Consider the following 7355-nt stretch of genomic DNA (forward strand, 5'->3'; position numbering starts at 1 on the left):
GTGTTGCCAGTGACGGATGTTCGCATCTGTTGCAGGTGTCTTGTAATTATATATTCTCTCTTCTATAAAAATATGGTACACCATTGGCGTACTCTCGAAAAAAAAGAAAATAAGGTTGCCCTCATTCGCTATAAGGTGAATATGCCTTCATGCTGCCGTAGTTGAATTATCAAGAAGCAATGCTTTAGGTTGAGGTATGAGTCTGATCTTCAGCCACCTCCACAAGAAAACCTAGATCGCCTCTCCTCCTCGTGCCGCCGCCATGGTACACTGTCGGTCACATCCCACACAGAGCCATCGACAATGAGGACGTCCTTCGGAGATGTTGTGCCCTGGTGGGCCGCGCGATATTGAGGGGAGGGCCGGCTACTGCGTGTGCATTGGTGGGTGGTCTGGGCTGTGTCTCAGCTCCAGCGTGTTGGCTACCTTCAGTGGCAGCCTGACCTAGCCTGGTCATTGGAGAAGGGGGCTACATGACGGGATCCTAGGCGGCGACAGGTTCTCAGTTGTCTTAGGATTTTGGACAGGGAACCGAGAGAGCGTGTCATCCCTCCGTAGGAATATGGTTTTCCGTGTCCTATCCCTGTTTCATCACTGTGCTTATTCACGGTCGAGGGTGTGTGGGGCTGTGTCTCTGACAGGATTTTGTATGTTTATGTTTCTGGGTGATCTGTTTGGATTCGATCAATTTTCATGGTCTTGCCGTTTCTACATGCCCTTCTCACATTTTCCTATTCGGGGCAGCGATTTGCTTCACACATTGCGACCAACGACATCTCCTAGTCTACATCAGCGACTTCTCGGCCACTGCTTCCGTAAGCTCCTAGACTGAAAGAAGTTTGATCCGTCTAGGTAGAGGATCATTGGGATGCAGGAAGAACAAGAGCTCGGCTCCCCAGAGATTTGAATGTTTCCGTACGGGTGAGTTTGTAAGGACATGTGTCCCTTAATATTTGGCCTTGGGCCTTATCGCAAAGAAAAAAGGATTTGTCACTTTTTGGACACTGAAGTGTGGACGTGAAGAACATACCCTAACGTCCTTCATCAGCGCCCACTTCAAATTTGCACTGCCATCGGATGGAATAGTACTCCAACTAATCATACTTACAAAGCATGGCAACCCATCTTCTAGCTTACACGTCCTCTAATTCTCAAAAACATGCACCTGCTCTGAACTTTTGAACATTTACTCTGCTGCTCTAAATTTGCAACTGCTTTTCACATTCAGATTTTAGTTAAATGAAAAAGGAGTGGAGGGGAGCAGATTTTTGACAGAAATATGACTTCTAGAACAAAATAATCTCTCCCTCTAGCAAGTAAATCGAACTGCAAAACTGAATGAACCACACCTGCAGCCATACTTTTGTTGCTACCAAGCCAGCCGGAGGCGGACACGGTGGCACTGGTGGCGGCTGACACCGCCGATTTTGGAGCTATAGCCTGCGGTGGACGAGCTTACATACCTTCTCTGGCTTCACGGATCTCGCGTCCGCCATTCCCTGTTCCCCCTTGGCTCCTACCATGTGTCCATGTCTACCTCTACTTCGTCGTTGCTCCCTTCTCGACACGGCGAAGGAGGGGGAGAAGGAGGTGGCGCGTGGAAGCCTTCAACTGGAAATTAACAAAATGTCTAGTTAGAAGTAACGGACCTTTTTATTATCTTATTCATAATCAGACCGTACTCTGAACATAAAGGGCATGCGATCCTAGGACATGAAGCACAACCATCTAGCTAATAGAAACACTCAGCAAAAGCTGAAGTAATTCTGTAATAGTACTTACATATTGCTCCAGCCGTATATCTGCAACATTAAAACTACATATATCCATCTCTTCAAGCACCATAGTTGACCATTATCGGCGCTTCACTGCTCCTGGCAACTTGATGCTAATTCGTAGAAATAGTGTTTGGCCTTATTTTGTAATTGACAGTTATATCATCAGAATATGCAGCTCTGAGCCTCCAACACCTTTCTAGAACAATGAAGGTTTTTTTTCTTGCATTATTCTTAGTTTGAATGTAACAAAATAATCAAAGAATGGAACATCCAACAATGATTTAAACAGCGATTTTGTATGAGGTTTCCATGTGAAAATAATTTTGTTATCCAGACAAAGAATATGGCATGTCTAAAAATGGTCCACCTGTACTGTAATAGCCTACTTGTCAGCCTAATATCTATATCAAGTTATAGATAAAGGAAGATATACCGACCGATGCAATAGATGTACCCAGAACTTCTTCCCAGGCGGTTGATGTAGGCATTAGTACGTAAGTTAGGCCAGTACTGTGGTAGTGATTCCTATTTGATCCGTGAAAAATCTGCAGCCCTTACTTTCAACTCTGAGGTTGGTACTTTGATGCAGTTGCTGAGAAATTAAAAGATGGAAACACCGTAAAAAGCTGCTCAAAGAAGCTTATGACGTAGTTCATACGGACAACCATATCGATCTGATGAAAAAAAATAGGATTCGATAAATCTAGAATCTTGCTTCATCGATAATCAAATTAAAGTTCAAATGGCACAAGAGATTGTTGAGGCCCCATTTGCCAATGCAACCTGAAAGGCAGAAAAGATGAATTAGGAGGAAACATAAATCAAATTTAATTGTCTAAAGTTTAAGAAGGTGTGATGTGATTACCAAACAAACTATAAATCAGTACCAAAAATAAACTAAGCCCTAGTTGATTGACGTTTTCACGAAATAACATAAAAATTGCGGTGATCATACCATTGAGTAATAAGCAAACATATCAAACATGTTGACACAAGGTTTCCATTCATAAACCACAAATTGATTCTCTCCCCCGCACCTTTCTTCCTCGGCAATCATCGGATGTCACATCCACCATTGAAAACCACACTGCGAACCATGAAACTACTGTACATAAATTATGACAGATGGAGTAATTAATACTTTGAAAGACAGCTTTCAGGCAAAGCAATTAGCAGCCAAACGAAGTTGTTAGTTACTACATCAATGGACCAAACGCCTTCAAGCTATGAGCCTCCTTTACCTCAACATTTTTTTCTTCCCACAAAAGCAAATTGCACGGACAAGGACATTACATCCATCTCCCTGTTGCAATGTCACAAATGTACAACCAGTTTAATACAAACAGAAAGCTAATTACGGACATCAGTGGACTATTCCATAAATGAATTGTCAACCTACTATCAATGTAACTGCTACAGGAACCAAGGAAAGAAATGAGCGATACACTAATTTCAACATCACAAGCGGCTGCATGAGAAATCAATCTCCAGAAGCTTGTCTTACCAATCCTGCAGAATAACCATCATTTGGAGCCTGTCGGAAGAGAATGCATCACTACTATTCTGCACAAAATAAACCAGTATTAATCTCCATTCAAATTTATTTTTTCTAAACTCTCTCCATTTTTTGAGTTCCACAAAAGACATTTCATCAATGCAGAAATACCAGGTGTCTACCACCACCTGTCATTATAGATTGGGTAATCTCCTCTGATTTGCCTAGTGACGTAGAACCACCATATTTTCCTGAGTTTCTGCAGCATACAAAACTTAGTTTTGATGCATATAAAATATTGTATGGACTATGAAGTCATTGATGCAAGCTATACAAGTTAACTGTTTCTTTTAGGAGAAAATTGAGCACAACTAAGCAATTACCTTTCTTACGGAATGACTTTTTCAGGACCGTTTGCAGACATGTATTGCCTGTTGGATTGGGAGATCGATGCATACAACATGTCCATTGGTTGGCCCTGATCGGGCAGGATTCGGCCATGCCACACACCTACCTGAATCGACACTATTGCAGGCTTGGACTGTCAAGTGATCAGCAAGGAGTCGCGCAGGCCTGCTACAGCTTGCTTGACACAGTCCATGCTCCCTGTCTTCGGTTGCCGCTCCTCGTAGAGACTCCCTCTACCTCCAGATCTAATGGCAACGCCTACTGCCACCGTTGTTGGGGCCTTTGAGGCGCTCCATGAGCTCATTCCACTTGGGCTAGGGGTGCAGTAGCTCCAACTCGCTTAACTCAATTTTATCATCATTTCAACAAAACGAAATAACCCAAATTATTAGTACTCATGCACACAGAGCAAATTTTGATGCACAATATAGTGTAGGAAATTAAAGACGAACACTTGTTACAGTGTGACAGATGCCGACTCAGAATGATCCCGCAAAGTTAGAAATTAATCGTATAGACCGCTGAAGTAAATTGGTTATGTGGTCTTGCAAAGTGGAGGAAAATAATTTCCTACTGATAGGTTATCTGATTGACAAAACGATGAGAGATATAGGCACATCCAGCCAGCGACCGGGAGATGAACTGCACATATACAATAAATCAAAACAGTGGAAGGTCCCCTGAAAATAGTGGAGTGGCAAGAGAGGGATTAGAACCACGACCGTGAACATGGAGTTGGCGACGGAGCAAAACCAGGAGATCCTCCTTTGCCTTGTTGCACCGGCAGGCGGCGGTGGTGGCCTCGATGACGGCCGAGGTGCGCCAGGACTTCGCGCCGCCCGCCCGTCCACCAGCGTCCGGCTCCGGCAAGCTCCTGCCTAGGTCGCTGTGCCGCCCCTCCTTACTCCCTCCTTCTCTCCCCCACTTCCCTTCCTTCCTGCCCAGGAGCCGCAGACTCCATGGATCCGCCAGGGAATCCGTGCTCCGGCCATCCTGGTCGTCCCTGGTGACCCCACCTCGCCGCCGGCCTCCGGATCCACCTCCCCAGCTCCTGCCGCGCACGGATCCGCCCCCTGCAAGCTCCAACTGCCGCCGCCGATCTACATCGAGCCGCCGCGCCGCCCCCAGCCGCTTGAGCCGCCGCATTGACCCCGTCCCGATTTAAAAAGGATCACGGGTTGAATACTCCAAACCACGGGGTGTTTTGTGAAAAAAGGAAGCGTTTTTCCAGATCCACTAAAAAGGGGACCACGGGTTGATTTCTAAAAGAAACAGAGGGTCTTTTCTGCAAAACGTCCTGCGACGTACGACCAGAAGCCATCGCTGGTTTATTATTGGTATATATATATATATATATATATATATATATATATATATATATACATATACTAGCAAAAATGCCCGTGCGTTGCGACGGAAAAAAATTACATGCCCATCCACCACTCACCTTGCGGCGCAACTGCCAGTTGGATCATTGGAGGAAGTGTTCTACTAACCATCGCAGAGCCTTGCTGGTTAAATCCTTATTGTCCAGGGCAGCACGGATGATTGTCTGTGTGGCTAGTGGCATGCCATCTGGAGTGATAGCCACTCCATGACCGAACCTGCCCTCTACGGTAGACTCAGCACCACCGCTTGCCCGCGGATGTTGGTGGCATCTTCCTATCATGGCCGTGCTCGATAAAAACTTTTTATAGTAGGAATATTGAATTTCATCACGTGATAGCTGGCGGTGTGTTTATACATCATACACATCATAGTGAGTCTGAACTTCTGTTGATGGATCCCCTTTGTTCTTCTCGGAATTGTAGATGAATTGCTCGCTCTAATTTGATTCGATCCTAGACGAATTTACTAAATATTGGACGAAACCGGGCGAGCAAGGACCTCTTATTTTTCTTATTACTCTATCCCTCTGTGTGTGAGTAATACATACTCCGTTTTTATTTACTCCGCGTATTAACTTTGATCAAAGTCAAGCTTTGTAAACTTTGATAAAGTTTAGAGAAAAAAATATTAACATATACAATAACAAATCAATATCATTATATTTATTATTGAATGTACTTTCACATCATATAGATTTCTTATGCTAAATGTTTATATTATTTTCTATAAACTTGGTCAAACTTTGCAAAGTTTGATTTCAGTCAAATTTAATATGCAGACTAAATAAAAACGGAGGGAGTAACTAAATAGGTCAAAAGACCTACGCATTTACTAATTTCTAGAGTTTTCTGTATTTAAGTAGCACCTTTCAACAGTAGCATTATATATTAGATGAGGTATACTACTTTTTTTCATCTCAAAGACAAAAAAGTATCATTATACTGCGATTACTGCCAAACTCGTGGATCGATCAGAAAACCAGCCCGGTGCCCACCAACACAGCCAACGCCCTTGCCATCACTAATTTTCTACTTTATCCTCCCAACACAGCCAACGCCCCCAGCCTACCACGCGCGCTCCTCGGTGCTTCTAGATGGAGGAGCACCACAGGTTGCTCCACCTTTGTCGCCTCTCAAGTCCCAACCCACCTCCACCCTCGGCGAGTCAAATCAAGGATGACCAGGGCAAGTTCCTGCCTCCACCGCATCAGAGGCTTCACCGCGGGTCCGTGGCCACCTTGGCCAAGCCCGGTGCTGCACGCCGCTGTTGCCTTTCTGCTGACGGGCCGCTGTTGCCTCTCCCTGTTTCCCCTGCAAAGCTTCCCCTATGTGTCCTCACCCTCTGCCTCATCTCAGTCTCCCGGGGCACGCTCTTCCTGTCCTTCTTCCCTCGTTCTTCCACCTGAGAAGGCGCCTCACCAGCGCCCGGCCTCGCCGTCGCGCCTCCCCACGCCTGCGCACGCTCCGCCCCGCTGGTGCGCCGCTCGCCGGAGCCGAGCACCGCCGCCGCCCTACCCCGCTTCCCCCTGCTCCCCTTTCCTCTTGTCTCTCTCTAACCTCTCTCTCTCTCCCATGGACGCCTGGAGCTCTCTCGCCGGCCGATGCGCCGCCTTGCCCCGCGGCCTACAGATGCGGCCGGCCACCCCGCCGGAGCCGAGCGCCGCCGCCGCCCCAGGTGAGCAGCGCCGCTGCCCTACCCCGTTTCCCCTCGCTCCCCCTTCCTCTTGTCTCTCTCTAACCTCTCTTTCCCCGCCCCAGGTGAGCAGCGTCGCCGCCCTGACCCGTTTCCACCCCACGGCCTACAGATCCGGCCGGCCTCCATTGCCCTTGTCGTTCCCGTGCCCGGATCTGGCCGGAGTTCACCGCCACCGTGCCCGCCCGTGTCGGCAACGTGGCGGCCTCCTCAGCCTCGAGGGCGAGCTCCCAGTTGACCGCGTCCGCCGCCGCGACGCCTCGGTCCACCGCGGCCTTCAACGCCCGCCGCGACGCCTCTGTACGCCGCGCTCTACAACGCGGGTCCGTGGCCACCTTGGCCCATTCCTGGGCTCTGGCGGCGCTCACGTCCGCCGCGACGCATCCCCTGCCTTGCTTGTGCGGTGTCGACGCCGGCGACAAGCGGTTCAGTAGAGGCAGGGTGTTTTTTGCAAAAAAAACAAACGTTATCTACAATTTAAGTAGGACTGCGCGTTAATTTCGGGAAAATAGGGGGACGTAAACTTTTATTGTATATATATACCTACTTAAATTGTATATATATACCTACTTAATTTTGGGAAAATAGGTATA

General features: G+C 47.2%; 1 long non-coding RNA gene across 9 annotated transcripts; it reads right to left on the minus strand.

Annotated features, from left to right (window-relative positions):
* Positions 1 to 1148: 1148 nt before the first annotated feature.
* Positions 1149 to 4804, minus strand: LOC119277233. Of its 9 annotated transcripts, none has more exons than XR_005136998.1 (6): positions 4404 to 4804; positions 3657 to 4323; positions 3283 to 3532; positions 3020 to 3081; positions 2734 to 2865; positions 1149 to 2561 (listed from the first exon to the last, which is right to left on the minus strand). It is a non-coding gene; the product is annotated as an uncharacterized LOC119277233 (long non-coding RNA). The 9 variants fall into 9 exon arrangements; XR_005136996.1 differs by having other exon boundaries at positions 1149 to 1611; positions 1783 to 2561; positions 3657 to 4803; XR_005137001.1 differs by having other exon boundaries at positions 3283 to 3341; positions 3459 to 3532; positions 3657 to 4801.
* Positions 4805 to 7355: the final 2551 nt, after the last annotated feature.

This window comes from Triticum dicoccoides, chromosome 3B, assembly GCF_002162155.2.
Source record: "Triticum dicoccoides isolate Atlit2015 ecotype Zavitan chromosome 3B, WEW_v2.0, whole genome shotgun sequence".
In the NCBI taxonomy this organism is placed as follows: domain Eukaryota; kingdom Viridiplantae; phylum Streptophyta; class Magnoliopsida; order Poales; family Poaceae; genus Triticum; species Triticum dicoccoides.